Here is a 14,189-nt window from a genome sequence, read left to right as displayed (position 1 = left end):
AGCTAGTTTTGTGAACTGGAGACAGGAGATGAGGGGCATGAGCATTGAGGATCGGACATTCATGTTCACGCTAACAGCGCCCTTGCTCTCGGGGCCACTCTCCTTTCAGAGAGCACAGCAGCACTGTGTGAGTGGGTGTGCTGGTCCTGTGTGGATGATGTCATGGATAGATGACTTGGAATGATTCAACCTAATGAATAGACCCAAAGGAATGAGAATTTGGATTCTGAGTTTCGGAGAATTTCATTCATTATTCAAAATGTTCTTTTATCACTACTTCAGTGTTACCTCACAATTAGCCAGCCAACATTGGAGGACTCTCAGTTGGTTGTTCAAGTTGTGGAGGAGGTGGCTTGAGGATGGGGCAGGAAGGAACCAAGTGAGAAGCTCTGAGTCTTGTGGAGAGAGTGCTGGTGAGCACGCGCAATGTCCAGGGATGCGCTTTAAATATACTTTTAATTACATTCACCTAAACACCATCATCATCCTTATTTTCCCAGCGGCTCAGAGAGGATAAATGGGCACCAGTGGTCACCCTGCTAGTAAGTAGTGGACGCAGAACATAAGCCCATCTCAGACCTATGCTATCAGGCTGAACTTTGCTGCAAAGTTCACCCAGCATTGTTTGCCTTCTGAGTGTACAGCCCCAGGGGACCTTTCTGGCCCAAGTCACTGACCAGAATTCAAGAAGTTCTGTCATAGGCTGAGGAGTGGTAGGGCCAGGCATCTGCCGACTTTCCACTTCTGCTTTCTCCAGGAAACGGGCAGAGTCTTAGCGCAAGTGATTCATAGTGAAACGGCCTTGAAGACTGTGTTGCTGGGCCAAGCCCTCTTCCCCTCGCCTGAAGGGCTGTGGCTGAGGATGAGGGGGCCTGTGCCCTCTGACACCTATGGGCCCTGACTGCCACCCCACTAGGTAGGTCACCTTGCTCTTGACCAAGCCAGGCCAGCCCGGAGTGGGTGTGGGACAGACAGGGCCTACTGGTTGTCTCCTGGAAGACTGAGTGTGGGCATGTGTGCTCCCCAGGGCCTGGTCCGGGTTTGTAGACGTGGGAAAGGAGGTGAGCCGAGGAGCAGGAAGTATGTGGGGGGCGGGCAGCGCATGTGGTCGGGCGATCCGGTGCCCGTATCTGCTGGGGTGTCTGTCACCGTGGGGGTTCGCCAAGCCACGCCAGGCTCCAGCGCTTCTCACCTCCTCCGACAGCAGGTCAAGCCCTTTCTTGTGGTTCTGCTAAGCACGGTGACCCTGCCGTTCTGGGGAAGGCTGACCCTGGCCCATGCCAGTTGTCCAGGGCATGGAGAGGGGGCGCTCCCGTGTCGGCCTCTGATGAGTGCAGAGCAGTGGGGGCCGCTTTAGACGGCCGCCAAGAGAGCTGGTCTGCACCCCCAGGGGAAGTAGGGCCTCTTCAGGCCTCATTTCCCTATTTGAATTACTACTGAAATCTTTGAATCACCACCATTTTCTGAATAAGCAGGACCGCTTGGCTCATCTCCTCTTCCTCTGAAATTGACCCTTCCAAAACACTGCACTAATTATTGTCCCAACCTATCTGAAAGGAGGAGGAGCTGACCTGGTAACTAAGGGTTTTATGTATTGCCTTTCCAAGGAACATTTTGATTTTAATATGATTTTCCACTTAATTATTCAACAAATATTTATTGAGAGGCCATTCCTTGCCAGGTGCTGATGAAGGTGACAGGGTTCTGTGGGGCACAGTGCCATGGGCTAAAGTGGTTTGGCGAGCAGCAGGCGGAGAGTGGGGACTCAGGAGGCCAGGGAAGGCTCCAGTTTTCCAAGAGGGGACCTGAAGGAGCGCGTTCTGGGCCTATGTGCTTCTGAGATGTGCTCTTGGCAAAGGTCTGGAGGGTGAGGCCTGCTGGAGGCCGGCCTGGCAGAGGGGTGAGGGGCATGCTTGGGCATCAAACCAGAGAGGTAGAGAATGGGGTCGTATCAGGGAGACCCTGCTGCCTGTCCATCTTAGAACTTGGGCTATGCTCTCACAGGCTAGGGAAGATTCTCAAAGTTGAGTAGATAGAAGAGGAAATTTAGAAAAAGTGTATAGGGTAGAAGGAGTAAAAATAACATAAACCCTGTGTGCTGACATAATAGATTTTTTTTAGGATTATCGTCATCTTTGAAGTCCTCTTTGTGTCCATCTTTCTTTCTTTCTCCTCAGAGGCAGCTACTGTCCCGAGTTTTGGGTTTATTGTTCCCTAGCTTTTCCTTCTAGTTTTACTTTGTATATATAAATTGCTGAATATGTGTGATTTATTTTTGCATGTTCTTGAACTTTATAAATATGGAATTAAATATTCTTTTAAGACTTGCTTATTTGACTCAAAATTATGTTTCTGAAATTCCTTCATATTGTTGCATATACCTCTAATTAATTCCTGTTTTACTGCTGTATAGTATTCTCTTATATAAAAATACCTCAATGTATTTCTCTGAGATACTGCTGATGGGCAATTGAGATATTTCTAGAGTTGTTTTTTTTTTTTCCTATTATAAGCAGTGCCAGTAGGACTATTCTTGTACATATATCCTAGGGTGTGTTTGCAAGAATTTCTCTAGGTTATATACTCTAGAAATAGAATTGGTGGTTTATATGTTATACATATCTCTGACCTTCCTCTATGATATTGAATTGTTTTCCAAAGTATTTGTGTCATTTTACCCAACCATCAGCAATGCATCCAAGTTCCAGTTGCTCCACATCTTCACCAACATTTTGGGTGAAAGTATTGTCATACATTTTATTTTGCTAATCTAGTGGAAATGAAAAACCATCGTGTTTTTAATTTGCATTTCCCAATTTACTAAGGTTGGCCATCTTTTTATATATTTACTGATCATTCTAGATCCCTTTTCCTGTTTAAATCTTTTGTCCATTTTTCTATGGGGTTATATCTATCTTTTATCCTCCTGACTTGCCATAATTCAATACATATTCTGGATATTTTTTTTGCCATTTTATATATGCTACAAATATTTTTCTTTTGCTTGCGCCTTGTCTCCTTATGTTTTTTGTGATTTCTTTTAATGACTGAATTTCTTAATTTCAAACAAGTTTAATCTACTCATCTATTGTTTTATGATATATACTTATGTGTTATCTAAGAAATTATCTCCCACTAAAATGTCATAAAATTATCCTTTTATATTATTTTTAAAAAATGTTATAATATTGCTTTCCACACTTAAGTCTTTCTACCTGGAAATGGCTTTTTTGTATGGTGCAAGGCAGGGAGAAACATTTTCTTTGACCACTGATCTATGAAAGCTTTGCTGTAAATTGAGTTGTCATGTGTATGCAGGTCTGTTTCTTATTCATTCTTCTGTCAATTTGACTATCCTTTTGCCGATAACACACAATATTATTAACTATAGGTTTATCATAAATTTTGATATTGAGAAAGTGTCTTCCCTTCTTTTCTTTTTTATCTATCTTGACTATTCTAGATACTTTACTCCTTCTTACACATTTTAGAATTGGCTTATCAGGTTGAACAGAAAAACTATGTTCACATTTGAATGGAATATAATTTGGAGAGAAATGAAATATTTATGAAAATGACTTTTCCAATTCATGAACATAATTTGACTCCCCATTTATTTAGGTCTTCTCTAAAGTGTTGAAATAAAATTATATAATTTTCTTTATAATACTAGTGCTATTTTGTCTATATTTGTTCCTAAGTGGTTTTATGTCATGTTAATTATCATCTAAATATGTTTTCTAAACTGTTACTGATACATGTTTGCATTTTTTGATAAATATTTTACATATTTATGGGATACATGTGATATTTTGTTACATGCATAGAATGTGTAACGATCAAGTTAGGGTATTTGAGGTGTCTATCACTTTGAGTATATATTATTTTTATATGTTGGGAACAATTCAAGTCCTCTTTTCTAGCTACTTGGAAATATATAATACATTGTTGTTAACTATAGTAACTCTGTGGTCAAATGATAGAACTTAATACCTTTTACATACCTTGATGTTTATATCCATTGACCTACCTCTCTTCATTCCCTACTCACCCACCATCGCTAGACTCTAGTATCTGTTATTTTTCTATCTTCATGAGATCACCTTTTTTAGCTCCTACATATGAGTGAGAACATTCAATATTTGTCTTTCTGTGCTTGGCTTATTTCACTTAAAATAATGACTTCAAGTTCCATCCATGTGGCTGCAAATGATATAATTTCATCCTTTTTATGGCTAAATAGTATTCATACACACACACACACACCACATTTTTTTTTATCCATTTACTTGTTTGTTGATGGACAGTCAGCTTGATTCCATGTCTTTGCTTTTGTGAACAGTCCTGTGATAAACATGTGAGTACAGGTATCTTTTTGACAAACTAATTTCTTTTCTTTTATATAAATACCCAGTAGTGGAATTGCTGGATTGTATGCTAGTTATATTTTTAGTTTTTTGAGAAATCCCCATACTGTTTTTCATAGCTGTACTAATTTTCATTTCTACCAGCTGTGGATAGAGCTCCCTTTTCTCTGCATCCTCGCCAGCATCTATTGTTCTTTGCCCCTTTAAAAATAGCCATTCTAACTGGGGTAAGATGATAGCTCACTGTAGTTTTGATTTGAATTTCCTTGTTGATTAGTGAAGTTTAACACTTTTTCATATCATTGTGGCCATTTGTAGGTCTTCTTTTGAGAATTGTCTATTTATGTCCTTTGCCCATTTCTTAATGGGATTTTTTTTTTCATTGTTGAGTTGTTTGACTTCCTTGTATATTCTGGATACTAGTCCCCTGTTGGATGAATAGTTTGCAAAATATTTTTCTCTTATTCAACAGAATGTCTCTTTACTCTGTTGATTGTTTCCATTGCTGTGCAGAAACTTTTTAGTTTAATGTAGCTCCTTTTGTCTATTTTTGTTTTAGATATCTGTGCTTTTCAGGTTTTAGCCATAAAATCTTTGCCTAGACAATGTCCTGAAGTGTTTTCTTCTAATAGTTTTATTATTTCAGGTCTTATGTTTCAATCTTTAATCCATCTTGAGTTGATTTTTGTATGTGGTGAGAAATAGGGGTCAAATTTCATTGTTATGTGTATGGATATCCAGTTTTCCTAGCACCATTTATCAAATAGGGTGTCTGTTCCCCTGTATATGTTCTTGACATCTTTGTCAAAAATCAGGTGGCTGTAAATATGTGGGTTTCATTTTGGGCTCTCTGTTCTGTTCCAGGGATCTATGTGTCTAATTTTATACCAGACCATGCTATTTTGGTTATTATAGCCTTGCAATGTATTTTGAAGTAAGGTAGTCTGATGCCTCCAGTTTTGTTCTTTTTGCTCAGGATTGCTTTGGCTATTGTTCTTTTTTGGTTCCATACAAATTTTAGGATTGTTTTTTCTATTTCTGTGAAAAAGACAGAATTCTTTTATTTATTCTGATAGAGATTACATTGAATCTGTATATTGTCAGTATGGTCATTTTAATGATATTAATTCTTTTGATCCTTGAGAATGGGACATCTATCCATTTGTGTCTTCTTCAATATCTTTCATCAGTGTTTCATAGTTTTCCTTGTAGAGATCTTTTACCTCCGTATCTAAATTTATTCCTAGGTATTTCATTTTTTATAGTTATTATAAATGGCATTGCCTTCTTAATTTCTTTTTAAGTTATTTTATTATTAGTTTAGAGAAATGCTATTGATTTTTATATGTTTACTTTGTATCCTGCATCTTTACAGCATTTGTTTAATCAACTCTGAAAGTTTTTGGTAGTGTCTTTTGGTTTTTCTCAGTGAAAGATCATATAATCTCCAAAGAAGGCCATTTTGACTTCTTTTCCAATTTGGATGCTTTTTATTTCTTTCTCTTGCCAGATTGGTCTGGCTGGGACTTCTATAGGAATGCTGAAAGTGGGAATCCTTATCTTGTTCCAGTTCTTTGAGGAAAGGCTTTTAACTTTTCCCCATTCAGTGTGATGTTAGGTATGGGTTTGTCATGTACAGCTTTTAGTATCTTTAGGTATGTTCCTTGCATGCCTAGTTTGGTGAGAGGTTTTATTCATAAAGGGATGTTGAATTTAGTCAAATCCTTTTTCTGCATCTACTGGGATGATCATATGGCTTTTGTCCTTCCTCCTATTGATATGATCTATCATATTTATTGATTTGTATATGTTAAACCATTCTTGTACCCTTGGTATAAATCCCACTTGATTATCATTTTCATGTGCTGTTTAATTTGGTTTGCTAGTATTTTGTTGAGAATTTTTGCATCTCTGTTCATCAGGGATGTTGGCTTGTAGTTTTGTTTTTATGTTGTGTCCTTGTTCAGTTTTGGTATCACGGCAATGCTGGCCTCATAGAATGAGTTAGGGAGAATTCCCTTTTCTTCATTTCTTTAGAATAGTTTGAGGAAGATTGGTATTAGTTCTTCTTTACATGTTTGATAGAATTTGACAGTGAGCTCATCCAGTCCTGGGCTGTTCTTTATGGGGAGACTTTTTATTACTGATTTAATCTTTCTATTCATTTTTGGTCTGTTCAAATTTTCTATTTCTTCCTGATTCAATTTTGGTAGGTTGTGTTTTTCCAGGAAATTTCTATTTTCTATAGGTTTTCAAGTTTGTTAGTTTATAATAGTTCATAATAGTCTTGATCTTTTGTATTTCTGTGGTGTCAGTTGTAATGTCTTTTTTCATTTCTGAAAAATTTTGTGTATTTGAGTCTTTTCTTGGTTAGTCTAGCTAGTGGTTTATCAATTTTGTTTATTTTTTCAAAGAACCAGCTTTTCATTTTGTTAGTCCTTGTATTTTTTAATATTTCTATTTCATATAGTTCTGCTATGATCTTTATCATTTCTCTTCTACTAATTTTGGGTTTGGTTTGTTCTTGCTTCTCTACTTCCTTGAGGTGCATTATAGATTGTTTATTTGAATTTTTCTACTTTTTTTAATGTAGAGGTTTATTGCTACAAACTTCTCTCTTAATACTGCTGTTGCTTTATACCACATGTTTTGGTATTTTGTGTTTCCATTTTCATTTGTTTCAAGATTTTTTTTTATTTTATCTTAATTTCTTCATTAATCCAGTGGCTGTTCAGGAACATGTTGCTTAATTTCCATGTATTTGTACAGTTTCCAAAGTTCCCCTTGGTATTGATCTCTAGTTTTATTCCACTGTGGTCTGAGAATATACTTGTTATAACTTCAGTTTTTTGAATTTGTTGGGACTTGTTTTATGGCCTAACATATGGTCTACCCTGAGGAATGTTCCATGTATTGATGAAAAGAATGTGTATTCTGTAGTTGTTGGCTAAAGTGTTCTGAAAATATCTTTTAGGTACATTTTTTTAAAGTCCAGTTTAAATCTAGTGTTTCTTTGTTGATTTCTATCTAGATGATCTATCTGTTTCTGATTGGTGGGTATTGAAGTTCCTCACTGTTATTGTCTCTCATTTAAGATCAAATAATATTTACTGGATACTTCAGTGTTGGGTGCATATATATTTAGAATTGTTTCCTCTTGCTGTATTGATCCTTTTATTATTATATAATGACTCTCTTTGTCTTCTTTTGTTAAAATCCTTTTTAGCTTAAAGTCTGTTTTATCTAATATAAATGTAGCTACTTTTGCTCATTTTTAGTTTCCATTCGTGTGGAATATATTTTTCCATACCTTAACTTTCAGCCTGTAAATGTCATTACAGGTAAAATGTGTTTCTTGTAGGCAGTGTATAGTTGGGTCATTTTTTTTTTCTTTTTTATCCATTCTGCCAGTCTGTATCTGTTAAATGGAGAATTTAGTCCATTTATATGCAAGGATATTATTGGTATGTACGTTGTTGTTACTATCATATCATTAATTATTTCTGCTTGTTTTGTATATTTTTTATTTTCTTCTTTTTATTTTACTTTTTGTCATTGTGGTTTGGAGGTTATTGGTAGTGGTACCATTTGAGTACTTTCTCTTTCTCATTTGTATGTTTGCTTTACCATTGAATTTTATACTTTCATGTGTTTTCATAATGGTGAATGCTGTCCTTTTGCTTCCAGGTTTAGGAATCCTTTGAGCATTTCTTGTAAGGCCAATTTAGAAGTGATGAATTCCCTCAGCTTTTGCTTGTCTAGGAAAGAATTATTTCTCCTTCATTGATGAAGGATAATTTTGCTAGATATAGTCACCTTGGTTGGCAGTTTTTTCTTTCAGTACTTGGAATATATCATTCCATTCTCTCCTGGCCTGTAAGATTTCTAATGAGCAATCCACTGTTAGTCTGATGGGAGTTCCTTTATAAAGGACTAGATGCTTTTCTCTTGCTGTTTTTAGAATTCTCTCTTTGTCATTGACTTTAAACATTTTACTATAATGTGCCATAGAGAAGACGTTTTCTCATTGTATCTGTTAGGAGGTCACTGGATCTCCTAAATATGGATATCTAAATCTCTTGGTAGACTTGGGAAGTTTCTATCTATTATTTCATTAAATAGGTTTTTGAATGTTTTTGTTCTCTCTTCACCTTCTGGGATACCAAAAAGTTGTATATTTTGTTTCTTTATGGTGTCCCATATAGCACAAAGGCTATGTTTATTCTTTTTTCTTTATTTTCGTCTGACTGATCATTTCAGAAGACCTGTCTTCCATTTCTGAGATTGTTTCTTCTGCTTGATCTAGTCTATTGTTGAAGATTTCAAAGGCATTTTGTAGCTCATTCAATTAATTCTTTAGTTCCAGAATTTCTGTTTTTTTAAAAAAGATATCTATCTCTTTGATTAATTTCTCATTCATAACCTGAGTTGTTTTTATAATTTATTTGTATTGTTTTTTGGAATTCTCTTGTATCTCACTGAGATTCTTTAGAATCAATAATTTCAATTCTTTTTCCAGGATTTCATGTATTTTTTTAAAATTTTTTTACTCAAATATATATAGCAAAATATATATATATATATATATATATATATATATATATATATATTTCGCAATATTATGGGGGTACAAACATTTGGTTACGTATAATGCCTTTGCTTCACCCAAGTCAGGGATACAAGGGTGCCCTTCCCCCATACAGTGTGCTCCACATCCATTAGTTGTGAGTTTACCCACCCCCACTACCCCCTACCACCTGACTAGAAGCCAGTGAATATTACTACCATTTGAGCACCTTAGTGTTGTTTAGTCAGTACCAATTTGATGGTGAGTATATGTGGTGCTTGTATTTCTATTCTTGTGATACCTCACTTTGAAGGATGGGTTCAAGCTCTATTCAGGATAATATGAGAGTTGCTAGTTCACAGTTGTTTTTTTGGAATTGAGTAGTATTCCATGATATACATGTACCACATTTTATTAATCCAATCATATATTGATGGGAAGTTGGGTTGTTTCCACATCTTTGCAATTTTGAGTTGTAGTGCCATAAACATTCGAGTACAGATGTCTTCATTATAGAATGTCTTTTTTCCCTTTGGGTAGATGCCTAGTAGTGGGATTGCTGGATCAAATGATATTTCTATTTTTAGCACTTTGAGATATCTCCAAATTACTTTCCACAGGGGTTGTACTAATTTGCAGTGTCACCAGCAGTGTAAGAGTGTTACAGTTTCTCCACATCTATGCCAGCATTTGCTGTTTTGGAACTTTTTGACAAAGGCCATTCTCATTAGAGTTAGGTGATATCTCATTGTGATTTTGATTTGCATGTCCCTAATGATTAGAGATGTTGAGCACTTTTTTATATCTTTGCTGGCCATTATTCTGTCTTCTTTTGAAAAGTTTCTGTTTATGTTCTTTGCCCATTTATTGATGGGGTTGTTTGATTTTTTCTTGTTAATTTTCTCAAGTTCTATATAGATTCTTGTTATCAGCCCTTTACAGGATGTATAGAATGCAAATATTTTCTCCCATTCTGTAGGTTGTCTATTTGCTGTAATGATAATTTCTTTGGCTGTGGAGAAGCTTTTTAATTTGACCAGGTCCAATTTATTTATTTGTGTTGCTGCTATGATTGCTTTGGGGGTCTTCTTCATAAATTCTTTGCCTAAGCTGATGTCTGTAAGAGTTTTCTCAACATTTTCTTCTAGAATTCTTAAGGTTTCACACCTTAGGTTTAATTATGTTACCTATCGTGAATTGATTTTTGTGAGAGGTGAGAGATGGGGGTCCAGTTTCAATCTTCTTCATGTGGTTAACCAGTTTTCCCAGCACCATTTATTGAAAATAGATTCTTTTCCCCAATGTATATTTTTGTCTGCTTTGTCAAAGATTAGATGACAATATGAGGATGGTTTTATATCTGGGTTCTCAGTCCTGTTCCAAAGGTCTATATGCCTGTTCTTGTTCCAGTGCAATGCTGTTTTGGTAACTATAGCCTTGTAGTAAAGCTTGAAGTCTGGTAGACTGATGCCTCCCAATTTGTTCTTTTTGCTTAAGATTGCTTTGGCTATACAATGTGTTCTATGGTTCCATACAAAGTGTAGAATTATTTTTTCTAGATCTATAAAGAATGATGATGACATTTTGATAGGAATTGCATTAATTCTGTAGATCCCTTTATGTAGTATGAACATTTTGAGAATATTGATTCTGCCTATTCATGAGCATGGTAGGATTTTCCATATGTTTACATCATCTATAATTTCTTTTCTCAGTGTTTTGTAGTTCTCCCTATGTATGTCTCTCATTTCCTTCATTAAATATATTCCTAAATATTTAATTTTATTTGATGCTATTGTGAAAGGTATGGCGTATTGATTTAATTTTGGCTAGCCTGTAATTGGTATATATAAATGCCACTAATTTGTATGCATTAATTTTGTATCCTGAGGCTTTACTGATTTAATTTATCAATTCTAGGAATCTCTTGGTTGAATACTTAGGATTTTCTAGATATAATTTCATATCATCAGCAATGAGTGAAAGTTTGACCTCTTTTCCCCTATTTGTACACCCTAATTCCTCTCTCTTTTCTGATTGCTCTGGCAAGGAATCTAGTACTATATGGAATATAAGTGGAGATAGTGGGCAACCTTGTATGATTCCAGTTCTAACTGGGAATGCTTTCAATTTTTCCTCATTCAGTATGATATTGACTGTGGGTTTATCATATATGGCCTTAATAATTTAAAGATGTGTCTCATCTATGCCTATTTTGTTAAGAATTTTTATCATAAAACTGTGCTGGAGTTTTTCAAATGATTTTTTTTCTGCATCTGTTGAAGAAATCATATTGTCTTTTTTTTGCTATTGTTTATGTAGTGAATTGCATTTATAGCTTTGCATATGTTGAACCAATCTTGCATCTCTGGGATAAAGCCCACCTGATCATGATGACTTATTTTTTGATGTGCTGTTGGATTCGGTTTGCTAAGATTTTGTTTTAAGGATTTTTGCATCTATATTCATGAGGGATATTGGTCTGTAGTTTTCTTTTTTGTTGTATCCTTCCCTGGCTTTAGTATCAAGGTGATGCTAGCTTCATAGAATCAGTTGGGGAGGATTCCTTCCTTCTTTATGTCATGAAACAATTTCTTCAGTATAAGTACCAGTTCTTTGTAGGGCTGGTAAAATTCAGCTTTGAAACCATCTAGTGTGGGGCTTTTTTGTTGGAATATTTTTAATTACTGCTTCAATTTCTGTGCTTGTTATTGATCTGTCCAGGAATTCTATTTCTTCCTGATTGAGCTTAGGAGGGTTTTGTGTTTCTAAGTATTTGTCCATTTCCTCCATGTTTTGTAGTTTTGGGGCATATAGAGTTTTATAGTATTCAAAGATCATGTTTTGTATTTCCATGATGTCTGTAGTGATCTCTTCTTTTTCATTTTTTTGAGTTTATTAGAGTCCTTTCCTTTCTAGTTCTTGTCAATATAGCAAGAGGGCTGTCAATTTTGTTTATCTTTTCAGAAAACCAACTTTTGGTTTTATTAATATTCTGTATAGTTCTTTTGTTCTCAATTTAATTTAGTTGTGCTCTGATCTTAGTTATTTCTTTTTCTCTGCTAGGTTTAGAATAATTTGGTCTTCCTTTTTCTATTCCTTGAGATAGTTTATTAATATGTTGATTTGTGAGCTTTCTGTCTTTTGTATGTGAGCATTTAATGCTATTAGTTTTTCTCTCAGGAGTGCTTTTGATGTATCCCACAGATTTTGATAACTTGTATCCCCATTTTCATTTGGTTCAAAGAATCTTTTGATTTCCATCTGTATCTCCTCCTTGATCCAATGGTCATTCATCAATAGATTGTTTAATTTCCATGACTTTGTGCAGTAGTGAGTGTCTGCTGGAATTGATCTCTATTTTTATTCCACTGTGGTCTAAGAAGATACATGGTATAATTTCTCTTTTTGAAAAATTTGTTGAGATCTTATTTGTGTCCTAGGATCTGGTCAATTTTAGAGAAAGTTCCATGAGCTGATGAGAAGAATGTATATGCAGCTTTATTTGGGTGAAATGTCCTGTAGATATCTGTTAGGCCAATTTGTTCTAGAGCTCTGTTTAAGTCCATTGTTTCTTTGCTTATTTTCTGCTCAGAAGATCTGTCCAGTTCAGTTAGTTGGGTGTTGAAATCCCCAGCTACTATGGAATTACTGTTTGTCATGCTATTTAGATGAAACAGGGTTTGCTTTATGTATCTGGGCACTCCTGTGTTGGGTGCATAAATATTAAGAATTATTAAGTCTTCTTGTTGTATTTTTCCTTTCACCATCACATACTGACCATCTTTGACTTTCTTTACTTTTGCTATTTTAAAGTTTATGTTATCTGTTATAAGAATAGCCATCCCCACTTTCTTTTGGCTTCCTTTTTCCTGGAAGTTTGTTTTCCAGCCCTTGACCTTACATCTGAAAGCGTCTTTGTGGGTTAGATACATTTCCTGAAGACAGCAGATACTTGGCTTGTGATTTTTTTACCTTGAGAGGTAAAACAAAATAAAAAACAAGCACCAGATATATTCTCCAGCAAACTGGTATTAACTGAGTAGCACCTAAGTGGACACATAGGTGCTACAGTAATAGGGTATTGGGCAGGTGGGAGGGGGGAGGGGTGCGGGTATATACATACATAATGAGTGAGATGTGCACCATCTGGGGGATGGTCATGATGGAGACTCAGACTTTTGGGGGGAGGGGGGGAAGTGGGCATTTATTGAAACCTTAAAATCTGTACCCCCATAATATGCCAAAATAAAAAAAAAAGAATTTATCCAACAATATGAACAGAAATCTACCTCAAATATCAATTTTCTCAATAAATGTGAATGGCTTGAATTGTTCACTGAAGAGATGTAGACTTGCTAAGTGGATAAAAAAATCACAAGCCAAGTATCTTCTGCATTCTTTCACAGATTCTTTCTCATCAGGCTACTGGTCGAGAGCTGTGGGTGCTAGGACTGGTTTATAACCCTATCGAAAGTCCCCAAGGGTTATTCCTTGACAGTGTTGGGGACAGTTGCACTGGTCTTGCATTGCTTAGAGATATTTTAGCAAGTTTGATTACCTCTTTACCTCTTGCCAAGGGAGATTAGTGAGTTTAGTCTCCCAGCTTAAGCTCCCAGCTGGTGGATTGCACTTCTGTGTATGACTCTACTGCTCTATAATAGGTTGAGATAGAAGGCACTGTGTTAAGGTATAAGATTACCCTCTCTGTTGTTGATTATAGTTTGCATGGAGAAGCCAGTTATTGAGGTAATTTGCTGTCTCTGTGTTAGGTTTTGGTCCCCCATATGGGGTATATAAATGCCCGATTTTTGGGAAGGGTTTTGCCACTCCTGAGGGTTACTGGACCCTGTTCCCCCTGAAGGTGGGGGTAAGGGTAAGATAGATTGGACTTGGCCCCTGCAAGCCTGGGTGTGTGTGCTTCTATGGTGGCTTGGCCTAGTGCTAGGGAGAGGCACTGATATGTTATTCAGGGTTCTTTCACCATACTTGGGAGGCTACTCCTGATGGGAGGGATCAATTGGGGCAATAGCTGAGGTCTCTGGACAGATTTTTCCTTCCCTGTCCACAAACTCCAATGCTGGCAGCCACCCAGTTGCCAAGAGCAAGCCCTAGAGTTATGATCTTATTAGATGACCTAAGCTGGTCCAGTAGGATGAGTCGACAGGCCGCCAACACTAAGGCCCTGCAGATTCATGGCAGTCGCACAGAGAAAGTGGCTTTTCTCACTTCTCGCCACCTCCAAGAGCAGAGCC

The 14,189-nt window shown here is 36.4% G+C and overlaps 1 protein-coding gene across 7 annotated transcripts in view; it reads left to right on the top strand.

Annotated features, from left to right (window-relative positions):
- The first annotated feature begins 786 nt into the window (after positions 1-786).
- The window catches only part of LOC105860094 (WD repeat- and FYVE domain-containing protein 4), a 305,642-nt gene continuing 292,239 nt past the window's right edge, over positions 787-14,189 (top strand). For all 7 annotated transcript variants that reach the window (XR_012922921.1, XM_076010311.1, XM_012744548.3 and 4 more), the window contains exon 1: positions 787-916. The gene's annotated coding sequence lies outside the window, so the exon portion shown is untranslated. The remainder of the gene's footprint in view (positions 917-14,189) is intronic.

The sequence above is a fragment of the Microcebus murinus genome, chromosome 14 (genome assembly GCF_040939455.1).
Source record: "Microcebus murinus isolate Inina chromosome 14, M.murinus_Inina_mat1.0, whole genome shotgun sequence".
Taxonomy (NCBI): Eukaryota; Metazoa; Chordata; class Mammalia; order Primates; family Cheirogaleidae; genus Microcebus; species Microcebus murinus.
This window is presented reverse-complemented; position numbering and strand designations above follow the sequence as displayed.